General features: G+C 38.6%; 1 pseudogene; it reads right to left on the reverse strand.

Annotated features, from left to right (window-relative positions):
• Positions 1-23,453: 23,453 nt before the first annotated feature.
• On the reverse strand, positions 23,454-24,623 carry LOC148012258 (uncharacterized; annotated as a pseudogene).
• Between the last annotated feature and the right edge of the window lie 1,667 nt (positions 24,624-26,290).

Raw genomic sequence — 26,290 nt, forward strand, 5'->3', positions numbered from 1 at the left:
TGAATATTAGGACCTTCAATAGTAAACTTGCCGCGACCAACACAACTGCAACATTCTTTACAGCTGGCTCAAATGGTTCACCTTCATCATTATCATATTCCTTTTGTTCCACAATTTTGGCAATGTCTGGTCTTCTAAACTACATGCTTTTACTTTGACCAAGCAACTTGCCACTTAATGCATAAATGGCAATCAATGAAATTCTTAACATACACGTAATTTATTTTCTTAGTGTGTTTAGAGAGAAGCTCTATATCCTCTAGCTGAGAGTTAAGTAGATGTTGACTATCAGACTTTATTTTCAGGTCCATGGTCCAGGAGCAAATACCGATATACTTTGTATTGGTCCTTAACATGCCTCTAGAGAGGTAACAACAAATATGTATGCTGTTATAAGTGGTAGTCTAACAAAAGACTTAATAATCTTACTGTCCTATTTTTTCTTGTAGCAAGAAGATTTCTTTGTTACGCTACATGACATGCTAATGGATTTTCTTGAAGTAATAGAGCTTCACCATGTTCTAGATGCACATGTCCCTTTGTTGAAGTTTAAATTTAATGGAATATTAGTTGACCTCTTATATGCAAGGCTGGTCCTATGGGTAACACCTGAGGTATCCTTTGGTTCACGAAATGCTAGATGGGACAATTAAGTCTGCGTAAAATTCTTTGGCAGTCATAGAGTTAAAAGAGTTGAGTAGCAATTCAGGGTGCAATTTCATTGATGACATTGAGTTTCCCTCCGCTTCTACAGGATTTGGACATATACGAGGAGTCCATACTTGCTCCATAGTACTCAAAGCTCTGTAGCACTTGTAGACTTGCTCAAGGTAAAGTAAGATGTCTTTCGAGACTCTAATCGACTGAAAAATGCACGTTTGGATTTTTAGGCAGAAGCATAAACAGACGAGGTGAAAGCTCGGTTTGATCATAAGTCTCTTTTGTGATTGACAAAGAATGCATTGCTAGGTCTTTGTGCTACTATTTCAGCCTCTTAGTCAATAAGACCTTGAGCAAAATCTAAGCACCTTCTTTTTGGTCATGGAATAATTGGCTTCAGAATTTTTCATGCTTGAACTGATAAAGAAAATTGGTTGCCATTGGTTTGGTTGTTCTTTGCAATATCAAGACTGCCCCTAGCCTTGTATTTGACGCATCCATGTAGAGTAGGACTAGTTTCTTGAAATGTGGGTACTTGAGTATGTTGGTGTTGTTAAAGTTAACTTTAATTGTTGAAATGTTGTATTCACAAGAGAGAATATATGTAGGAGATACATGAAAGAGCTTAATGATACTTACAAGAATCTGCCCTTCAAGGTTTGACACCTCAGTTTTTCATAATCATGTTGATTTCAGAATGCTTATACATGTTGGTACAGTGATATGAAGCCAAACTGGATGACATCAACAATCAAAGATGGTATAGTAGCTAGGCAAACAGTAAGGTGGCATGCCTACTATAGTTATGAAAATAGATGTAGATATGAAAGGATCTGCTCTAGTCTAGCCCATCCCAGGTAAATCCATTGTGTTCAATGAGGATATAGCGAGGACTATTGTAGGAAAAATTGAACCACCATTAAGTTTTAGATGTAATGTTGATAGCAATATTACTATGATGATGGAAGACTCTGTGTTGTCACCCGTAAGCTCTGACAAAGAGGATGAAGAAAGTTTCCCTCTTAGTAGTTTTTCTTTGGCAAAAGAAGGAAGTCCACCTTTTTGGTACCCTCTTTTGAGGTTATGCCTAAAGGACATTGACAAAGAGAAAGTATTGGACAATCTATTGAAGAAAAATCATGGAAACTCTTGGTCAAGCTGTCTTGCAGAGGAGGTAACACTTTCATCTTCTGCTCCTCTAGACTCTTCCTTGTCTTCTTAGGAGCAGGAGCTTGACCTGAGGTTTGACACTTGCTCTACCTTATCACCACATTTAGAGAATTGGACTCCACCACTCTTTTGTTTCAAGGACAAAACATGTGCAGAAGTTTGATGGGAGTCCTCAAAGTCAGCTTAATATGGCAACTGAGATGTTGAAGCCCCACAAAAATGAAATTTCATCTCACATTGCCATGGCCATGCTACTCTATAACCTTACAGCAACATACCTTGATGAGGTTGCAACATGTCTAGGTAGCAGAATTTTTGATTTAGGTATAGTTTCATTATCAGATCACCCAATGGAGACAACCAGTGCTTGCACATGGATACTCTTGTGAACCAAAGCTTGATAGTCTGCATGCTGGATGCTCCTCTTGGTAGGAAGTAGAAGAGTGACTGAGTGTTGTTCATTATTAAGAGGGCTCACGCTTGAAGCATCTAGCTATGGAGGCACTGATGGTATGAGTTTAGAGTGCTCTGTAAATCACCCATCTTCGTTCTTCAAATTGGATACAACTAGTTCTGTGTTGATTCAATAGCATTCATATCCTTCAACCTGCTCAGAGCTTTTCTTGCACCTCTACAGGAGTTCTTTTGAGTGGATTTCATCATTCATTTTAATGGAGCAACTAGGATTATGCACAATAAAAATCTACTCTATCATTGATGGTTGAGGTGGTAGTGAGGCACCTGTATGGGAAAATTTTGTAAGCCTTACAAGAAAATACATTTCAAGAAAGTATACCTAGATAATAAGAGATTCGGATATACTAAGGAGTACTAGTAACAATATATTAATGGAGTGTTTGCATTTTGTACTCCCCTTGCTTATATATCATTTTATGTTGTATTTGTTGGGAATTTGAAGCAAATTTCCTAACTAGGACTATTAACAAAGCTTAACCTTCTTTTTGTATAGGTTATGGCTAAAGATTTTGAATGGAAGTCCTATTGTAGGGTTTTCATTTAAACAAGGTTTAGCCTATTGCATTTTCTTGTAGCCTTTCCACATTCAAATGAGCCTTGAAGGACATACTCACAAATAAGGGGAGGAATGTATATCAAAAGATGTTGAATAGGTATATGCCCATATCTATTTGTATCAAACATGTCTCTAGAGCTTATTGTTGGTTTTCTCTATCTTGCTTCTGACTTTCTTATATGACCAAGCAAACACGTCTAAGTTCTCTTTTAATAAGTCTCGTAGGACCACTAGTTTCAAGTGACGTTCAGTACCGTCAATATCCAAGAACGTTACTTGTCTTTCACCTTCCACTTCACGGATGAATGTCCCATGGATTGCTTCCGAATAGAGGTCTGACTCTTTCAAGAGAGTAGCGTCCTTGTCTAATGTTCCACTAGAACCAATGTCCTCCTTCTGAACAGGTGACTCATTTGTCTGTTGAGGTTGCTGGAAGGGTATCAAAGCTTTGCTTGTTTCTATGTGAGTGGTAATTTCTTCTGGACTTAGGTATTCATCTTCAGAGGATGCGTCCAGGAATGTCACATAGCACGAACCTTCTAGAGGCCGTGGCTTTGATAGCTCCGGCTTCTGTTGGCAGGGGGTGTCATCATCATTTTTTCTCTGGACTGAACAGTTAGGGCGACATGAGCCACTGGTGAACTTAATTTTTATGCCTTTAATCCATTGCTTATACAGATTCTGCATACTTTGTGGTCCATCGGTCAACCCAAATGGAACCATGGTCATTCCATCCAACATCCTAAGATCTTCATCACAATGCATTTAGTAATGACTAGTTTCTAGTGCATCTGGCATTGCACTCTGTATCACTTATTATTTGCATGATCTAAAGTCATTAGTGCATGCATAAACAATTTAAAGTCTCTGTTTCATGTGAGATGCCTACAACTATGGTTCAAATCCTGATGGTGCTGATGCAAAGTCAAAGCATGCAAGCCTCCTATTGAGAAAGTTGTGCTTCCATTGACTTGGTTTGCAAATTGCCTTGCATCCACTTTGGATATTAGTGGTGACTTTAAAACTAGTTGTAGCACTTAGAAGTAGTTTAGAAGTCTAGGAAAACATATTCCTACATGAGTAGTACTGTGAATAGATACAAGTCATAGTGTACATAGACTTGTGGGGCCTACATTTCTAAGAGTGGATGGTTACAATTAGATATTTGATGTTTTCATGGAGATGTATGATGCATATAAGTATGACTAAAACTATAAACTAGTCCTAGCTTTTGATCATTACAAATTAGAATTCGAGATTACATGTTTATTATGATTAGGATGTTCCATATTCATCTCAAAGCATGAGGATCTGAATCTATAATTATAAGTATAAATACAATTGTTGTAGGTTTGTCTAATAGGTCTCATTCATCTCAAATTCTATCAATCTCACAGTTATGTATATCATGTGCTTCAGAAGGAGATATTGGAACTCTTGGCCAGTACTAATAGTCAAATTCTTATGCTCTTTATCTGATCTCACTAGAATAAATACATCATTTAGTACTTACTTTTATGTCTACAATTTTAATAGTGCTTGGCTACAAGTAGGTGTCTCATGTTGCTAGAGATGAACCTTCTAATGTATGTTATATCACTCTTTAAATGGTGATATTGGTCTTGCTTGTTAGTACTAAAAGTCAAATTATTATGCTCTTTCTTGGAGCTCACTAGAATCAATACATCATTTAGTACTTGCTCATAGGTCTACAATTTTAAAAGGTTCTAGTTACAAGTAGGTATCTCATGTTGCTAGTGGTGAATGCTCTTATGTATGCCAATGTTGAAATCTTTAGTGTGATTGCAACATCTCAAAATTGTTGGTGTTCAGTAGGTTTATATCTAAGTATTGTTATGCTTATCATGCTTCGACTGGTGACAAATTATCATTTTATTTAGTGAATGAAGCTTTAGATTTGTCTTGTTGGTCCAAAAATGCAAGTTTGGAGGTGTTAAGAGTACTATAGTAGGTCTTTTATAGTAGTTATAGATAGATTGCCCTCTTGATCCATGGCATTCCTTATCAGTTCCCTAGTTAAAAATATATATACGTAGGGAAAGTAAATAATAGGAAAAATGGAAAATTCCCTAGACTTTGGAGAAACTAGGGAATTGTAGGTGGGAAATTTCTCAATGTAGGAAATTTCCTATGCGATTCCCCAGTTTCTCGAACTAGGGAAATTCTTAGGTAGGAATATTTCCCTATGTAGGAACTTTCCTATGCAATTCCCTAGTTTTTCTAACTAGGGAATGTTTCATTTTCCCTATTATTTACTTTCCCTACTTATGTGTATTTATGTAATATTTCTGCTGAAAATATTATGAGCCGCGTGAGTCTCATGCAATGACAATGTCGGCATTGAAAATACGGACTGTGCAATTGTACAATCTCCATTGGCATAAATAGACCAAAGAAAAAGAAACCGAATATCCTCGTATGAACCTCCTCTTGGGAGGAGGTCGAGGATAAGGATTAATTTATGGCAAAAAAATTTCTTATTATCCCTTCTTCCTCCAGCCGAAGGTCGTGCTGGAGGAGAGGGGTATGCCGCTGATGACTAAGTATGTGACGTGGGGGGGGGGGATAGGCCATGCATTAGGCCGCGTGGGGGGAGGGGAGGTCCCTCTCCCTAGCCCATAAAAACCTTGTGGGGGGGAGTAGAGAAGGAAGAGAGGAGCGTAATGTTGCAGCTAAGAAGGAGAGAGGGAGCTAAGGTCGGATGTTGCCAGGCTGAGTGAGAGAGGAGAGAAATATCGCCTCTGAGTGCGCCGTGAGGAGAGAGGAAGTCTGCATTTCCTTCACGTGGTTTCTGACAGCCCACAGAAGCTTCCAAGAAGCTTCTTGGAAGCTTCTAAGGGGGCTCCCTAAGCCCCCTTCCTATTGCAAGTCCCACAAAAGCTCATTTTAACCTTGGGTTCCTTTAAAACTTCCTTTCAATCGCCCATCCCAAGCAGTCTCTTATATCCCCGAGAATTAGACTTTTCTCCTCGCATTCCCCATAAGCCACCCTAGTCGGGTTTTAAGCATCTGTTTTCCCCCTTAGACACAATAGCCGGGTTTTTCAAAACCCTTCCTTTAGAATTTCCACAAACCCATTCTCGTGGTCCATTTAAATTCCTTTCCCGTGTTCCGTTTAAACCCCCCCTTCCGTGGTTTTTCATAAGCCCTTCTCAAGCAATCTTTAAGCTCCCTTTTCCCCCTTTGTGCATTTCACAAAGCCCATTTAAAATTCCCTTCCTTGGGCTTTCATAGGCCTTATCAAGCGAGTTTTATTACCCTCGGGTTTTTAAGCACCTTTTTCATAATATATCCATAAGGTTTTAAACTCGGGTTTCCTTTTTTTAAAAACCCTTCCCACATAAGCTTTTAAAAAAACCATATTAGTCGGTTTTTAAACCCTTTCCCATTTTAAGGCCTTCTAAAGCCCGATTCCGAAAGACGATGAAATTGGTCAAGGAAGCCGACTCTCAAAGGGAGTTTTGCGTGCGAAGAAGACGGGCCAAGGTCATAAGTTTGCGGCCAAGGCAAGAAAGTTGAATACGCGATGGCTCCTAAAAAGGCACAAGGCGCAACCGCAGGAGGATCATCTCCTAACATCCATGTGGATATTTCACCACAAGTCTGGGTTTTCTTCCTAAATTTTGATTTACATTGTAATATTACAATTGTGCATGGATCATTTATGGAATTAGGGTGCGCTTTTTCAATTGAAATACTTTGGCTAAATTAAAGGAAATAACTTACGATCAAAGAATCGGTCATTTGTATTTTTCAAATAAACGAATGAAAAAAGAGCTATGCATTCCTAGCAAGTGGTTTTTATGCATTACAAAGTAACGAATTTAGATAAACTAAAGATCATCTTTATAAAGTCGAAATTATTATTATACACTTCAATTATGCATGGAAAGAATAAATCGCATGTCGCATTATTAGACATTTTTTCTTCGCAATGATTCGTTAAAGAAAGTTGCTAATAACCGTAGGAATTTTCAAGGCATGGAAATGATTCTAGAGCTGCATGAAGTAGATTAATCTCTAGGAAATTGAGATAAATCTCAATCAACTACGTAAGTAATTACGAAAGGTTGTGTAATTTCAACATATGAATAATTCATTTAGAAATGAAATTAGGAAAAGGTTGCATGGTTCAAACATAAAACCCTAAAGCTTAGTAGCATAAATCTTGATTGCATGTTATAGAAGGATAAATAGGAATTATGCCATAACTTAACTTACGCTTTGATCTTAACCAAAAAAGTTAGGGATTGTAAATCTACTCATACATAGGCAATGAATCATGTGGTTATGAAAATGGTATTGTAAATATCTTCAAGAATAGACAAGTAAATTGGTTTAAACCTAAACATCTAAAACCGCGAACGAATCGCTTAGGAAGGGTTAAATCAATGCAACATATCCCAAAGAGCTAACTAGGGTTTAGCACATTGAGAACGTGACCTAATCGCTCTTATTGCCAAAGCTGAAACTCTAATACCCTAAAGACTTGCCCACATTCACGGAATGTAGGGAAAATAGGACATACTTGCGAGAAACGATCTAGGGTTTCTACCCTAAGGATCGCTCACTAAAAAGATAAAAAAACACGGTTTGAGTTTGATTCCTAGGACCAACAATGTCGGCCTAGTGCAATCAAGAACGGATTGGATATAAAGAAACCCTAACCCTGTTTCCTATATAATCATGATTCCGTGATTAGAAGATGCAGTTCGATGGGTTTTGATGTGATACTTGTGCAACAAGTTGCAGAGTCGCATGATCTTGTGATTTGATCACAAGGGAATGGGCAAATTCCTCTAATTGAGATTGGCAAATTCTTGCGCAAGTTTATCTTGCAAGAGGATGAGTAGTCATCCTGACATAGCACCTTTCTTGGGAAAAGAACCAAGATAAGGGGATTAGATACTTTCTTGGAAGCAAATGACCAATCAGTAAATTGGAATAACATATTTACTGCTAATAGAACTCAAGGTATTGGTTAAGTTGGGTTAATAGGGTACGGCCCTAACCCAAGGACATACGAGTTAACAAACAAACCCTTGGGGATATTGTCAAGTCAGAATTGATCCCGGATCAAATGCTGAATGCGTTCGAAAACAAGGATTCACTCCTTAGCAGTTGGCCAAAAATAACGACCAATGGAAATGATTGTGCTTGTAACACTTTAGAGAGCACTGTTTGCTTTGTTTGCTCAAAGAATTAAAGGATGAAAAGATATCTAATGCTTCAAGTTAAAGGCCTGAAGGGAGAGGCAGCCTCAGTTACCCCTGACTGCCTGCCTGACCCTAACCAAGGGGGTTGTTAACCGCACCGGGAAGGTGGACCGAACACGCCGCGAGAGGTCTCTCCATTGAGCGCTACTTGGAGCAGGAGGACGCTTGGGTGCCAAGGGGGGCTCTAGCTATAAATCGCTCACCTTCGGGGCCCTACACAAGAGGCCAACGTGACTCGGGATTGGATCTCAAGGCCCCCATACTAGTCTACGAGTGGAATCTTGGATTAGTAATCCCTATGGATTACTGGATAGCCTTCCGGTGGATTATGGATAAGCCTACGGGCTGAACTTTATAAATGTATTTCAAAGATAAATATGATAACCTATTGAAAAGGAACTTGTTTGACATTGCTTTTCTATGTCAAGTGCTATGATTATGTGACGGAACTAGTGCCTAACGGACTAATTAAGGAAGTTGTTTGATGCATGTCCAACAAATGTGGTAGGTAATTAGATAACTAAAACAACTTGAGGAAAGTGTGGTTGTTGTGGCCATGGGTCTATGGATGGGTGGTCTCGGTTGGCCGGAAACTTTTCTCAATCATGATGGATAGCAAGAAGATCGTTTCAAAGGAAATGAATAGCAAGGGCGCTGACCTAGAGTCTAAGTTATAATAATTCCGATTTACGTTGTTTTAGGGGAACAGAATGGGGCTATGCCTTATGGCAGAGAGGTTGAGCTTTGCATCCCTCTCGTTTATCATTCTCCTTGAACCAAGTGCAACGTGAATCCGCTTCGGCCGTGGCGTTTCTGCATAAAGTAGTTCGTTGCTAGTTGCCGTTTAGGAAATGACCATTAGGGAAAACCCTGATTCAGGTCGGTCCTAAGTGGGAACGGCCAGAATACTTCCGCTACGTGGCAGATGTGGAAAGTCCTAGACTACAAACCCCGTGAAATTCCATGGGAGTGCCGGGCGGAGCTTTCTAGACATCCTTTCTGATGGACTGCTAAGACGTGTCTTGAAGATAACAGGTGGACATGTTACAATTTTTAACCAAGGAATCGATAGGGAATGCTCTTTTTTTTCCTATATAGGAAATGATTAAAATTTCCTTGTGTTGAGGCTAAGGGATGACATGGTGGCAATCGAAGTTGATGCACCGAATGAGGTCGTTTAACAAACACATGATAATAGCATTTTTTTTTTAAAAAAATAATGATGTTGACAATGAGAAAGAGGATTTTTGAGGAATCCATGCTTTTCTTTGTTAATCTACATGTAATTGAGTAGGTGGTCAGATCAAATATATAAGAGTTCCCTAAGCTATTTCACACAAGATCATCCTCAGTGATTTTCATCATCATGGCATGTTAGGCCAATCCGCTCGGCAGTCAAGCAAGGTGGTTGTGATTAGGGAATGCTGACAAAAGGTGAAAATTTAGGGGGGACTATTGGAATCAAGAGGAGAGCCATTGCTACCCCTATCCTAGGGGGCCATGTGCTTGAAGGGTGACATAGGACTCTGATCAAAGGCAACCTGATTATGGAAGGAATGTGCTATGTAAAGAGAAGGAGACACTACATCCAAGGTGCTGTGTGTTGATCATAGCATGAGAGAGTCATGGGTCAGAGCTTGAAAAGTAGGGCTAACTATAGCAAGAAGAAGACCGTCAGCTCCTAATGCATTAACGTAATAATTTAATAATGAACTGTGCTTAATTGATAATCTAATAAAAAGAGTTGTGTAGTTTTCACTCACTCACTTCACCGCACCCTAGGTATTAGTCTTATGTTTATGGTGTCCTGCCGCTACGCACACACCATATGAAAAACTCTAAAGTGCGGCTTTCTTATTGATCGCACACACCATGTGAAAAACTCTAAAGTGCGTCTTTCTTATTGATCTAGAGAGCCAATGCCATTTTAGACATTAGTGTTAGTATGCATGGTTCAAATATATTAGTTTTTTGGACAAGTATAGCCAATTTATGATATTTTAGATATTATCTCTTGTAAAAATCCAAAAATTGTAGACAACTTCTAGATTAGGATGACATGCAAAAGAAAGCATATAGCTTTCAGCCATCTGTGAGGATTTTATGTAAAAAGAGAGATGGATGAAATCGCTCGCGTCGTGATCGCTATTTTCAAGCAGTGAACAACACTCCGAAGTGGGAGATGGAGTGATCTGGCAGAATTCTGGCCAGGTGGGCTAGTATTTTACCCCCCTTTCGGAGCCGATGGAAGCATCAGATTGGCGACCTAAGCAGCATAGAGGAAGGTATTATTTTGTGTATGTTTTTGTGTACAAGAGATTTGTCTTCTCATAATGGAGACATAATCGGACATGATTAAATTCTGTGAGTATTATTCTACGTCTTCTATTTCTTTCTACGAGTATTCTTTCATATCTTCTCTTTCTTTCAACCCCTTCTCTTCCGTCTACTCCACTCCTTAAATCTCCCTTCACCTTGCTGTCTCTTACCCTTGCGGTAGGCTTTCGACCGCAAATGCTCCGACAACGGGGATTGGGATTTTTCTTGGTCAAAGATAAGATCTTGTCTGTCCATATTTTTTGATGGTCAAAGTCTATGATGGTTTAGTCTTGCTTTTTGTATTATGTTTAGGATATGGAATGTGTGAAATTTTATTTTCTTTTGAGTGCTTGATACAAGATTTATGGGTGCCTAAATGTCTGCATTGCATGAATCTTTCGATCGTATATGTGCATAGGTCATGTTAAATTTTTCATAGGATGTGAAATGCTTGGGGAGTTCTGGTTGAGTCCGGTCAATGTGTTGTTATTATTATTTTTGTTTCCCCCTATTATTCATCTCAATGGTGTTATGTGTGGGTTTTATAGGAATCCTTTCTCATTTTCCTGGTTTTGTATGTGTCTGGATACTCTAGTGTGGACTAAATGGCATCTTCTTCCACTCGCCCAGTTGCTACCCAACATGTACCATTACCGGTTCATGACATTCTCTTCTCTTGGATGCTGAATGTATTCAAAGAAAGGCTAGCCTTCATCTTTTTGTGGTCCTGAAGTTTCCTCCAGTGGATGCAAAGATTTATCATTCGTTTCTAGAGACTTATAAAAAGCAATCAAGCTTGGTTTATGGACATCGATTCTTTTTATCTCTTATTACTGTCATTGAGGCCATGTTCCTGCCTTTTGCAGCTTTCTTTGTGCCCAATGGTAATCAATTATTATCCACTATGGAGATCCTTGCCTTGTTTCAGAAGGAAACCTCTACTCTATTGGTAGCACATAAAGTTATTACGCTCAGGAGTATTAGTTCCACATATTACCTCTCCTTTATGGAAGCAATTATGCCAATTCCTCCTGGACAGGCAAGCCTGCTTCAAAGTGTTTGTCTAGAGAACTCTTCACAGCCTCCATCAGGATCTTGGAAGGGGTTAAGCTTTTTTCAATAACCTTTTTTTTGGCCAAGATGGATCAACATTTTCAGCGAGTCATGAAAGGTCAGCTTAGTAATGTGTCCTATGGAGTTTTTCTATAGAAAATCATTGAATTGGCACCTCCCCCATGTGGTATTCCATTGCCCGATCCTATTCCCCTTCCACAATAGTCTCCTCCACCGGTTCCTTCTCCTTTTATGGAAGTCAATTCAGATGTAGTGGATAAACCCCCTACGAGGATCATTCAAAAGAAGCACCACACATAGAGTCCTTCTAATCCTCTACATGTTCCAACCCCTATGGTATAGATTCCGATCCCTGAGGTGTCTGGTATCTCTCTTCCTTCGTTCTTTTCTTGTACCAATCTTTTTGCCGCACAAAGGGAAGGACAATTGGATCCATAGATTCCTCCTTCCTTACAAAGAATATTGTCTAGATCTATGCTATCACATCTAATTTCGAAATAATAAATGCTTTGGAGACTTCCATGACTTCATGTCTTCAGACTATTTATATGGGAGTGTATGCTTCATTGCAAGACAAGGTGGATTCTTTGACTAGTCAGCTTAGTAAAGCTCTTGCAGATTTAGCTTTGGAAAAGACTTATTTGAGTGATATCCATAACCAAATGATTGTAGTAGCGACTTTGATGGATTTCCAGTAGGCCATGATTAGGGGGTTAGAAGCTAAGGTTGCCACTTTAGAGGAATCAAATGCGTCAGCTTTGTCAAATGTGGTTTGTAATTTTGAATAAAGATTAGTTCACACTTTGTGTTCCAAATCAAGAGGTGGCCCACTCATAGTGTGTGAAAATGCATAGCCATGGACATGTCAATGCATGTGGACAAATAGACAACTAGTGTAAATGTCATTTACTTGACTTTTCAATCCTTACCTATAGTGAAAGTTGTGTTAATGGATGGGAGTCTCAAGTGGTAACTAACATGCTTGCCATGTTTTTTGTTACTTACTTTTTAAATATATCCATGTGTGGTGGCAAGTGTAGTCCTATTGTGCCAAGAGTTGCAGTCACAATGCAATAATGGAGATCGCAAGTAAAATTTTTAGGTGTTTAATGGCATTGTATTGGGACCTAAAACGGGCTTGACACACTGGCTCTATGGCACTATTTGAGCCTCTACTATACACCCAAACCACCCCACACGTCCTCATGGCTAGGAGCATCTAAGGGGTATACTACCCTAACCTCTAATGTAGAACTTCATGTTTGTATGGGTTGTAATCCATTGGATCCACCAACCATAATGCAAGAGATGAAAGCACAATCCAAGATAAATAGGCTACTATAAATGACAATAAAATTGTCCCAAAATCATAGTCAAATCAAGGGCTAAGTAAGAGAAGCTACTAACATGGTGAGCTTTGCCCAAATTGTAATGAGATAAATATCAAATTCAAGTGTCTCTCCTTATAAGATAGAATGCACAAAATTAAAATGATATATTTCTATAATAAACTACAATAGGATGCCAACAACTAATAGTGAGCAACCAAGAAAGAAAGAGTAGCAACAATCAGTTTAAAAGTTATCACAACTGCAGTGTGTTAATGAACATACATGTGGTGGATATAAACATCATACACATAGAAGATCTCAAAGTAAACATAAGAGGACTACCAAATGTATAATCCACTAAGAAAAGCTCAATATATAACCTAGAAGTATGTAAATATCACTAGTAAGACATTGACAAATACAAGTGCTAGGTCCAAAGTTGGTGCACAGATCGGATGCCGTATGCGTGCGTAGTGAGCGTCAGAAGGTCCCCAAGAACAAAAGAACTCTACTTTTTACACAAAAAAACAATGAAGAAAGCTTGCACGACATGAACAAGAGACTAATTGGGTGCAATCTCCCCCCATGCCTTGTGTGAGTGCTCCACAAAGCATGTATTTTATATATATTATTCATCTTCAAGCTTTAAAAAAAATAGCCCAATTTACAATTAGCACGCTTTAGCTTTTGTGTTTACTTTTGTGCCACTAAAGAATTAAAGCTATTGGACGCCCAAGAAGTCAGGTGGTACCCAAATACAATGTCCAATACAAATATTTAAATCATGCGCCCATGTGCATACAAAAATAATAAATAAATATCAAGCACTTTAGTAAATAAGCGGGACAAAATATAGGCGCCATGTCTAAGATACGCACCCATAAAAAATTGATGATAATTTGAATACACGTTATCCTCAATTGCTTTCCAATGCCACCGCTGCTTGCTCTACACATCAACTGAAGCATTCACAATTGTTAGAAAAATAATACAATTAAATCGACAAAAGTGAATACCTAGCAGTCTTCAGCTAAAAAAAAAATTGGTTAGAACTCAATCCTAACCTTAATTTATGACGAGTACGCACTCTAAACTCATAAACGTTTATTAATTTAAATATGTATTTTGCAGAATCACCTGCTATGGATGTTGAGAGAGAGAGAGAGAGAGTACGAGAGAGATACACAAGACATGCTCCCAAAGAATGATTCATATTGATGTAGAGTTAGTATATATAGGTGAGACCCAAGTCAAGTGAGAGATCATATATATAGTTGTAGCATCCCCACTCAAACAAAGGTCTCTGGCTGTGAGTGAAAAAACCCTTAGGGAGAACAAGGGAAAAACCCGAGCCCCTACACATACCTACGATACAAAAATGATTTACTATAAAGTTTTCTTGAATACAATGATACATGCCTCAATCAGTGAGACAAGAACTTGGAACAATACCAAGTTCATGTCTTAATGAGCTAAAGCAAGCTTCACTAAGAGCTTTTGTGAAGATGTCTGCAACCATTTGATCACTGGGACAATGCTCCACCATAATGGAACCTTTCTTGACTTCATGTCGAACATAATGATAATGAATAGCAATATGCTTTGATTTACTATGTGGTATATAGTCTTTGGTAAGACTAATAGCACTTTGGTTATCGCATTGAAGAGGTGTACTAGATGATGAAGGATGTCCCAAATCTGCAAGTAGTTGTCGAAGCCAAACTAGCTCGCGAGCTACTAGTGATGCAGCAACATATTCGGCTTCAGTTGTAGAAACCGCAACACATCGTTGTTTCTTGCTGGACCAAGAAACCAAACATCCATTTACAAAGAAACAATTCCCACTTGTAGATCGCATGGATAAGTGTGAACTTGCCCAATCAACGTCTGTATATCCAATAAGGTCAAGAGAAGTTGAAGAAGATAAAGAAGAATCCTCTCGACGACGATAAATAAGACCAAATTCCTTAGTACCCTTGAGGTACTTAAGAATATGTTTTGCAGCACTCCAATGAATAGTGGAAGGGGAAGAAAGATACTGTCCCAAAAAGTTAGCTGCAAATAAAATATCTGGTCTTGTGTTTAAACCAATAAATTGAAGACAACCAACAAGATTAGCAAAAGATTGATGAATGGCTGATTCTTCATTATGTGTTGTAGATGTACCCTTGGTAGAGCTTGAAAGAATGGGAGTGTTAGCAGAGTGCGGATTTGTCAACCCAAACTTCTTAACAATATCATTAATAAACTTTGTCTGGCGAAGAAGAAGAATGCCTTGTTGTCGGTGTCGTTGAACTTGAATACCCAAACAAGAATGTATCTCACCAAGGTCCACCATTTCAAATGCAGTTGATAAAAGCTTCTTCATAGCATCTAAGAAAGCAATATTATTTGACACAAGAATAGTATCATCAACATATAGAGCAAGAATAATAAAATATTTGTCCTCCCTTTTGATGTAAAGATTTGGGTCAGCAAAACATGCAACAAAACCTTTAGATGTGAGGAACTGATCAATCTTTATATACCAAGCACGAGAGGCTTACTTCAATCCATATAATGCACGATAAAGCTGACATACAAGATGCTCCTTTCCTGCAATCATAAATCCATATAGATTTCTTCTTCAAGATCTCCATTGAGAAAAGCCGTTTTAACATCCATTTGGTGAATTTCTAGATCAAATAGTGTTGCAAAAGCCAAAATCATACGAACAGTTGTGGAGCGCACAATGGGAGAAAATGTTTCTTGATAATCTACTCCTGCAATCTGTGAGTAACCTTTTGCAACAAGTCGTGCTTTGAACTTATCAAACGAGCCATCAGCTTTGGTCTTGGTTTTATAAACCCATTTACATTTGATAGGAACACGATTTGGGGGGAGTTCAGTAAGAATCCATGTACCTTTGGAGATTAAAGAATCGTACTCAGCTTGCATAGCTTCTTGCCATTGATCCCTTTGAGACGAATTGATAGCTTCCATATACGATATTGGATCCTCTTGGACAGACATAGCATCATCAAAGACATCATATTCAATAGAATAGAATCCATGCTCTATCTCAATAGGAAGATCAAGATAGATCTCCAAATTTTCATCAATCTTCTTTGGAGGTGAAGGAGGTTTATGATCATCAGAATTAGTAGAATCACAAAGCAAGTAAGGAAATGCACTAAGCAAAGATTGTGTATCATCTGAAACATCTGACGACCATGTGCCACCCATAGTCTTCTCATCAAATATAGCATCACGACTAATGACAACCTTTTGAGAAGAAGGATCATAAAATTTGTAACCTTTGGAATGATCTGAATAACCAAGAAAAATAACCTTCAAACCTGGAGGATCCAACTTATGTCGAGTGTCCTTGGGCACATGAATATAAGCAATGCAGCCAAATGTGCGAAAGTGAGAGACTGAAGGTGTCTTCCCTGTCCAAATTGTTATAGGAATTTTACCAGCAGGTGTAGTAGTTGGAAGATGATTTTGAATAAAAACAGCTGTTAGAAGTGCTTCAGTCCAAAACTTTCGAGACAAACCAGAGTGTATAAGCATGCAACGTATAGCATTAAGAATCGTGCGATTTTTGCGCTCAGCAACACCATTTTGCTGAGGAGAATAAGGAACTGTAAACTCATGATGAATACCTTGATCCTTACAGAAGTCATCAAATAGATTGGATACATATTCACTGTCGTTGTCACTGCGAAGCGTCTTTATAGAGAATCCAGTTTGAAGCTCCACACTTATCTTGTATTGTTTAAATATAGATGAAGCCTCAGACTTATGTCGAAGAAGATAGACATGTGTGTACCGTGAGAAATCATCAATGAAAGTTATAAAATATCGATATTGAGACTTTCAGGCAGGAAAAGGACCGCAAATATCGGTATGAACCAAATCCAGGAGAGCACAGGAATGTGATGAAGTAGAAGTGTGGAAAGGCGAACGATGGTATTTTCCAAGTGCACAGTACTCACATATTCCCATACGTAGATGAGATTTAAGATCCATACCTTGCACAAGACCATGACGATGAAGATCAAGAATTTTGGCAAAATCGGAGTGTGCAAATCGTTGATGCCATAATTTGCAATCTGTATCTCCAGGGGCAGTAACAACATTTGCAACTGTATCATTCAATGATAGCTCAAATAGATTACCATGTCGAGGAGCCACTGCTATAGTATGCCCGTCTTTCTCTATATGACATTGATTATGATCAAAGCCAATAAACAAACCAAGATCAACTAGACGAGCAACAGAAAGAAGATTTCTTTGCAAATCTGGAACATGAAGAACTCCTCTTAATATTCTAGTGGATGAAACAGTCCCCAGATATAAATCACCCACTCCTTTGACTTGACAAGTCGTATCATCCACAAGGTAAACAAACTTCTTGACAGGAAGAGAATAATAATTGTGAAGCCACTGTGATTGGTATGTCATGTTTCCAGTGGCACCTGAATCAACGATGAATAGAGAACCATCATGAACATGAAGTACCTTTTCTGGAGAGATATCATAATGGACGAAATTGAGCTACTGATGAGTATGATCATCATCAGTTGTAGTTTGTTGAACAATATAAGCTCGAGAATGTTCTTCATCATATGTGCATTTATAACAACGACGAGATGGATGATCTGTATGTGCACAATAATCACAAGGAGGAAAACTTTTGGACGAGCGAGGTTGCTTTGTAGTAACTCCATGCTCCTCATCATATTGACGTGGCCAGCAATCAGAAGCCACATGACCTTTCTTATCACAATAATAACAATGTTTGTTAGGATAAGTAAGACGAGAAGATTTACTACCTGGATTAGGGCGTCCACCCTGCTGAAAACGTGAAGCAGGACGCTTGCGAGCAACAAAAGCAGCATCAAAATCCCTTTGTTCCCGAGTGACCAAAACAGCATCAGATTTTTCCAAATGATGCTCATGACGTTGAGAATATTCAATAAGAGATATACATGCTTTGTCAAAGTGGATATCATCCTTGTTAGACAAAATAGTGATGATATTGTCATATAAAGGATCTTTGATGGTATGAAGAAGTTGAGTAACAATCTGATTTTTAGCAATAGGAGCGCCGGCAGCACCAAGTTGATTGATAATGTCTTTAAAAGCCTCGATATGAGAGTGCATAGAGGTACCAATCTTATATTGAAGATTCTTCAAACAAGTTTGGAGATATAAAATTTTGGTGACCGATTTCTTCTCAAACGTTGAGATAAGATACTCCCAAATAGCATGAGAGGTTTCCAGATGAAAGACATCCAACATAAGTGAGTCAGGAAGTGCAGACAATATATAACGACGAGCCGCTTTGTCACGACGAATCCAATCAGTATGATCAATTTTCCATTGTTCAAATAATTGTTATTCATCATATCAATAGGTTGAACTAGGCAAGACAGGTCGCCCAAAACAATATCAAATAATTCGTCACCTTCAAGAATTAGCATCATCTTTGCTTTCCACCCAGGAAAGCCTTGTCCTTGGAAGAAGGGAACCGAACGTTGGCCAGATGGATATCCATTAACAATTATGCAATTGGCCATGCCTGTATGTCGAGAGAAAACAAATAAGATGAGATCGCAGAATCTACAAACCATGATCAAGATGAGCGTAGTTGAGACGCATGACAATCAAAATAGGGATATGCATGTAAGAACGACGAAAAATATTGAGTGACTAAAAAGAAAGCCCGAAATAGAGAGGCGTAACGTGCAAGACGAGATGACGCATATAAGAAAAGTGCTATTTCGGTCGAGCAAAGAACGTGAACGATAATAAAACATCGCTAAAAATAGCAAGGTGTTTGCTTGTCATAATCAACATCATTAACGAAGACGAGTGATTAATAAACTGTAATTGGGGATTAACAAACTGTAATTAGAAATACAAATTTAAATAAAGAATCTCAGATTTGAGCAGAATTGCTGTCTTGAATCCTGAACTGTCATAACTTTTGATCCAGAACTCCGATTGACAAGCGGTTTTGACAGGATTCGAGAGCACGACTAATTTGAACAAGTTCATGTATCAAATCATCACTTGTGCAAAGAATTCAATCAAGTATAAAAATGAAACAACTTATCTTCCTTGTTGTTGCTACGCATCCATAGCTCTGATACCATGTTGAGAGAGAGAGAGAGTACGAGAGAGATACACAAGACATGCTCCCAAAGAATGATTCATATTGATGTAGAGTTAGTATATATAGGTGAGACCCAAGTCAAGTGAGAGATCATATATATAGTTGTAACAATGGAATCACCCACTTACACATTAAATTAACAACACGCCCAAAAAGGATAGGCGTCCCCATCAAATTTTCGCACAAAGAATCCACCTTGTGTATGAGCCCCGGTAATAAAATTTTACGGAATCCACCGCAAAACCTCACGGAATCCACTATGCCTCCTAGCATCATACCCCTGGGGTGGGATAGCAATTGTCCTCAATTGCTATTAGCTCAATGTGGAGCTAACAGTGTGGAAAAAACACTTAGATCTCTAGCGTGCATCCATTGGGCCTCTTCAACAGGATGATTTTTAAACTTGACCAAATATCTAGAATATCTACGGCTAGTTCTAGTGGTCATAAAGTCAGTATCTATAATAGTTTCAGGCTCAAGGATTTCAGTTTCATCATCTAGCAAAGGAGGGTTTTCATAGACATGGTGTACAAGTAGTTGTCCTCTAAAGGGTCGTAATAAACTGATATGGAAGGTGTTGTGAATTTTCCAATGTTGTGGTAATTCTAGTTTAAATGCATTGTCATTGATTTTGTCTATGATCTTGAATGGTCCATAAAATCTAGGTGCTAATTTGACAACGGGATGTTTATCTACACTTTGTAATCTGCGTTTTTTAATTCGTAACCAAACATAATCATCAACTTTAAAATTCATAGCTTTTCTTTTCTTGTTTGCTTGTTTTGTGTATGATTGCTGGGCTTTGGAAATTATATCTTTAACTTCATAAAAAATAGTAGCATACATGTTAGCAATATCATCAGCAGTTTGAATTTTGTTTGATAATTATGTAACAGGTATAGTCAATCGATATCCATAATAATTTCAAATGGTGCTTTCTTTGTAGCTGTATGTGGTGTGTTATTATATGCAAACTGAAGTAAATGTAGATACGTATCCCATGTATGTGGTTTTGAAATGGTGTAAGCACGCAAAAGATCTAAAATAGTACTGTTAGTAGCTTCTGTTTGACCATTTGTTTCAGGATGAAATGCAAATGAAAAATCAATATTTGTTCCTAAGTTAGCAAAAAAAGTAATCCAAAAATTATTGCAGAATCTAGAACCACGATCAGAAATAATGACTTTTGGTAAACCATGGTTAGTGAAAACAATTTTCAAAAACAATCGAGTAGCTTGAGTTGTAGTTAAAGTTTTCTTGCATGGAATAAAATATGCTTATTTGCTGAACCTGTCTACAACAGTCCAAATCATATCATGATTAGCTTTAGTGTTAGGTAGACCAGTGATAAAATCCATTGAAATCTGTTCCCATGGTCGTGATGGAATGGATAATGGCATTAATAAACCATATTGTTTACCATGGTGTCTTTTTACTCGTTGAAAAATCAGGCATTCAGATACAAAATTAGATATATCAGTGTCCATATGTGGCCAATAAAAATCTTCAATCAATATACGCAAAGTAGATATAATTCCTTAATGACCTTGATACGGGGGACAATGAATTTCATGCAATAGGAATCCAATTATTTGCAACTAGTTTATTCCAATCAGCTTGAAAAGTAGGATCCTGAGGATAGGTATCTTTCATAGGAATAAGGGAATCAAATGATATCACAGAAATATTTTGAATTGACGGTCTTCTACTCAAAGCATTAGCAACAACACTCTCTTTTCCAGGTTGATATTGTATAATGGGATGAAAAATTTGAATAAAAGCAGCCCATTTAATGTGTCGGTTAGATATTTGTGGTTGACTAAGGAGATGTCTAATGCTTTATAAGTCAATTTTGATCATGAATTCAGATGCCATTAAATAATGTTTCCATTGACGTAAAGCTTATACTACGGCTAATAATTCCTTGTCATAGGTAGAATATTTAAGTTCAAATGGTTTGAGTTTGCAGCTAGAGTAGGCTATGGGATGAGAATCTTGCATAAGGACTGCTCCTATTCCAGATCCACTAGCATCAGTAACTACTAAAAAGAATGGTCTATTGAAGTCAGGTAATTGTAATACAGGAGCATGAGTTAAAGCATGTTTTAGCAAATCAAAGGACTTTTGTTGATTATCAGACCAATTATACACGATACTCTTCTTTAAGAGTTTTGTCAGACCAATTATACACGATACTCTTCTTTAAGAGTTTTGTCAAAGGTAATGAAAGTAATGAGAAATTCCTCACAATTTTTTTATAAAAGCTAGCAAGACCTAGAAAAGAACGTAATTCATGCACATTTTTGGGTATCGGCCAATTTAAAATTGCTTCTATCTTTTTAGGGTCGACTTTAATACATTCTGATGAAATAATATGTCCTAAATATTCAATTTCAATTTGGAAGAATTCACTTTTTTCTAGATTAGCATATTATTGATTGTCCTTTAATAACTTAAAAACTAAAGACAAATGTTCATAATGCTAATTCTCATTTCTATTGAAAACTAATATGTCATCAAAGAAAACAATGACACAATGGTGATGTTTCAGAAATATGCGATTCATCATACTACTGAATGTGGCTGGTGCATTAGTTAAACCAAAAGGTATAACAAGAAATTCATAGTGTCCAAATTGTGTTCTAAATGCAGTTTTGAATATATCAGATTTGTCCAATCTTACTTGATGATATCCAGATTTAAGATTTATCTTACTGAATGTGGCAGATCCTTGTAGCTTATCCATAAGATCATCTACCCTAGGAATCGGGTATCTATTCTTAACAGTAATTTTATTTAGGGCACGATAATCAATGCACATGCGATAAGTATTATTTTTCTTCTTCACTAATAAAACAGGTACACCAAATGGAGAACTACTAGGTCTAATTAATCCTCTGTTAAGCAATTCTTCTATTTGGTTTTGAATTTCTTTTTGTTCAATTTGGTTGTCTATATGGTGCTTTACATGGTGGTTGTGTTCCAGGAATTAAATCTATCTTATGATCTTTAGGACGTGAAGGTAGTAATCTAGGTGGTAAATCAGCAGAGCAAAACAATCTTGGAATTGGGAAAGAAATTGTGTATGCCTAGGATGCATCTGTTTTTCTTTAGCTTGAATTTCATTCACCCATATTAAATAGGATTTGCTACTTTTACGTAATGCACGTTTTGCCTGAGTATGAGTAAGCATTGGAAAATTATTGGAAGCGTGCATACCATGCAGTGTAATTTGTTTTCTTTGAAAATAAATTTTAATTGAATGCATAGAATAATCTGTATCAAGATTGTATTAATGACGCCAAGGCATTCCTAAGATAATGTCACTAGACTGCAAAGGTACAATTAAGAAATTTCTTCGTTCAATATAATCACCAATTTTAATTTATAAATTATGCACCTCTTGTGTTCCATTATATCTCGTACCTAGGAATGTAGCCTTGATGTGATAATGTGTAGAAACAGTTTGTAATTTCAATTCTTTAACCAATTTTGTAGAAATGAAGTCATGTGTGCTCCCATCATCATGTAAAATAGTCTTTTCTTTACCATGCACAAAACATTTCATTGTTAATAAGGAATGGGGAGTTGGCATACCTGGCAAAGTATCAGATGTAGTACCAATGTCGTCATCTTCTTCCGTACAGTCTGGCATTTCTTCACGTTGTCGTAGAGTTCACGCAAGGGCTGCAGAACACGGGGTTCAAGGGACAGCAAGGAAAGAGGCTAACAAGAAAATCTCAATATTTGATCCCAAAGTTCACTTTATAGCAAGAGAAGAGTCAAAATAAATGTCAAAGTATGACAATCTGTCCTCTGTTTTTCAATAAGTGTATGAACTAGTTTTCAGGATTCCATACAAAGTAGGAGTCTAGTAGGCATCAAAAGAAGTATGCTCAGTCAAGCACAAATGAGGAACAATCTGATTGTTTCTCCAAAGCCAAAGCAGGGTATTAAATTATCTTCATAAAAAGGTGGAGTATTCATTTCTGAGAGAATATAGGCAGGCACTTCACTTAAGCCACAGACATGTTGCTACTCTGCTGGTCTTTCAAGCTTTGTGCTGTGGCCATGCTGCTATCCACTCCCTGCTCCCACTGCTCATAATTCTGGCTGTCTATGACTCAACTGCATGTCTATCCAAACGATGCATATCACATGTACATATGCTTCTATGTATGAATCTGCCCTGTAATCATATGCTATGTGTTAAGACCCTCAAAACTCCACCAATTGTAGCTCTGTCCACTGTAACTTCACACATAGGAGTTGAAGAACAGTGAGAATGGGAATTGTAACTTCTCATTAGGACATCATCTTAGCTTGCTGAGAAAGAGCCTTTTTCATATGCCTGTTGTTTAGCACCACAGTATCAGCCTGTATTTGTAACCAGGACTACTAGCTTTGTTTCAAGTACAGCTTTGGCATGTTAACACTTGGCTAGCATATCACATTTCCAGTCCCTATGCAGAGCCACCCTCCGTGAACAAATCCAACAACTCCAAAGACTCAGGGACTGAGAGCTGCAAACGGAATTTTGGCCCATCATAGTGATACAACACTGGCCTGAGAAAGTCTTACTCCAAGGGTTTGCAAATTTTCCTGACTCGAAACCACACCTGTGCTGGAAATCTCGATTCTCCTTTGCATTTTTTATCCTCCCAAGCAGTAGGATCAATATTTGAACCTCCAAAGCTAGACTGAATCGCGATATCTCTGTGGTAAGCCAAAAAACTGCCTTTTCAAATCCTATTGCATGGTATCATTGTTGCAAACAAAGATATAGCCACCGAGTGTTTCATTGCGAGGCAGCGTTTCAGAGGATGGCAGGGATTTGAATCTCTTCTCGGTGCTGTTTACAGAAATAGGAGAAACGCTAGAATGGGGAACAACATTAAGCAACCCTGGTTTCTGCTCAACTCCATTGAGTTTCAAGTCCATGCTCAGAAGCTTGAACACGAGCTCGTCTTTGGCCGCATCAGACTTCAGCTTGTTCTGTCGTCTTCAAGCGATCTTGGGTTGCATGTCAGAAAGGCTCCTCCTCACTTCGCTGCCCGTAACCTCTCTGTCAATTTTAGTGCGTGTTTGGTCATCGAATGCCAGCTTACTAGCCACCAGGTTCCACATTTGATCTTCCACCGAGTGCAGCCATGCCTGGTCATCGTCGAGGGGCTTCCAATGACCCTCATCTTCAGCCCCAAATTGAAAACAAGCAATAACTGTTGGCCATGCGTAACTCTCCTGATAGAATCGAATCCACGGTTGGCTTCCTTGTTCCCTTCCTCTGTCTTTTCCTCTGCTCCTCTATGCCATCGACTCCTTCCTTTCTCTGTAGCAATATCATCACCTTCAGAAGTCCTTCATCGTCATCGCCCTCTCTTAGACACAGGTAGTTGTCTTTTTGTCTTCTACACTCACAATTCCGCTCGTCTTGAGCGAAGGCGATTGGCTCGACATTGGATCACACGACCTTCCCTATCCTCGTCATGAAGAGCGGAAACAATCCCCAACTCGATTCGAGCTAAAATCTGCAGATGCGGTGGCTGCACGCAGTGCTGGAGAATCTCAGCAGGCACCCCAAACAGCACCTTTATGACCTTCAAATGTCCCAATCCAATCTCCTGTCTCTCCATTCCTCAGCATAGGCTTCCCCATCTCAGAAAAAGCGCAAGTCCGAACAATATGTTTGTGCCCAAAGAGTGCAGCTCATCCCCACTCCAAGCATACCAAAAAAAAACTCCTCTGATCGATCCTGTCTTCCCGTCTTCAACATGCCCTCCTTTTCCAAGAATAACAACCGCCATTTCAAAAATAGCTCTCCCATTTCGAGCACGGAGAGGTCCTGGATTTTCTGAACTTTTTCCCCCCCTTTTAGCCATTCAAATCCTCCTTTTCCCCTTCTTTTTGCCATACGAATATTTTTCCTCTATCTTTAGCTTCCTATCTTTCCATTCGTAAATTCCTCCTTTGACGCATAGTGATCAACCATACGAACGGCCTCGTTTGGACAGTATATCATAGTCTCAACAAAATCAGGGACCTTATCACTAGAGTCCTGATTACCATCTGGTTCAGTGAAGGACTCATTGTAAGCTTGCCCCAAGTCTCGGATGCTCCCACGAACAGGACGGTCTACAAAGGATAGGATAGGTTTTCCTTCCTATTACAAGCATCGAATATGCAATACAGTTAAGGGAATATATACATACATTGAATGTAGTTTATTAAAATGCACCACACAAACAATGAATCACACGCAGAAATTAACACAAATGCACAACAAAAATGGAGGTGTTCACGGCTCAGATGCGCAGCATCACGACATCCACCCCCTCTAAACCTGCGCATCCTCCGGATGTGCCAACTATCCAGGATCATTCAAGTCCACAAACAGGTCAAGTCCAACTTCTGATTCTAGTAAACCTGTTTTGCCATCATCTTCATCATCCCAATGAAATTTCTGCCCCTTTCGAAGCAGCTGATAGAGAACATCTGCAATATGAGCAAAATGAGGAATCCAAATCATGTAAAATACACAAGCTCCCACAAATCTCCGCACCTCTGAAGTAGTCGAGCAATACTCTGCAATCCTGTTTATGGCATCCACCTTTGCAGGAGAAGGCTTTCTGCCATAATATCCAACCATATGCCCAACTATGATGACTTCATTAACAGCAAAGACAGATTTCAGCCCTGAAAGTGTCAAATTTACCTCCTCTAATCGTGTCAATATTTGCTCACAAGCATTCAAGTGATCAGCCACAAACTGTCTACATCCACGCAAATCAAGACTTTCATTCTTTTCTTCTTCTGCACAACCCTTAATAGGCACATCATCTAGAAATGGCATGGTATACTGCGGAATATAGTCTCGAAGAACTATATGCATAGCATTCATCATATGAGCAACTGAGTTTGTAGCACCTTATGGCAAGGTACACATCCTCACAAGACCAATAGGTGTCCGCATAGTAGTAATATCCCTGCTTTCCAAGGCAAGCTGAAACTGATCATAACCTGAATACAAGTCACCTAGTGAATAGATGGCTCGTCCTGCAAAAGCCTCAGCAAATTCATCCACAACTGGACCTGTACCCACATTCCTGATTGTCACTTTGTTCACGGGCTGCATATCCTGAATGAATCTCAAAGTACCATTCTTCTTTGGTACAGTAAACCACCTGTTAGAATAGGGTGCAGAAGAGGGCTCCAGAATCCCCATTTTAATCTTCTCATTCAGCAACTCTATCAGCTTTGGCAAGTGTGCTTTAGGCACAGGTATAGGACGTATATTCCATGG

The sequence above is a fragment of the Lygodium microphyllum genome, chromosome 27 (assembly GCF_053477565.2).
Source record: "Lygodium microphyllum isolate KBCC chromosome 27, Lygodium_microphyllum_v1.1.10, whole genome shotgun sequence".
In the NCBI taxonomy this organism is placed as follows: Eukaryota; Viridiplantae; Streptophyta; class Polypodiopsida; order Schizaeales; family Lygodiaceae; genus Lygodium; species Lygodium microphyllum.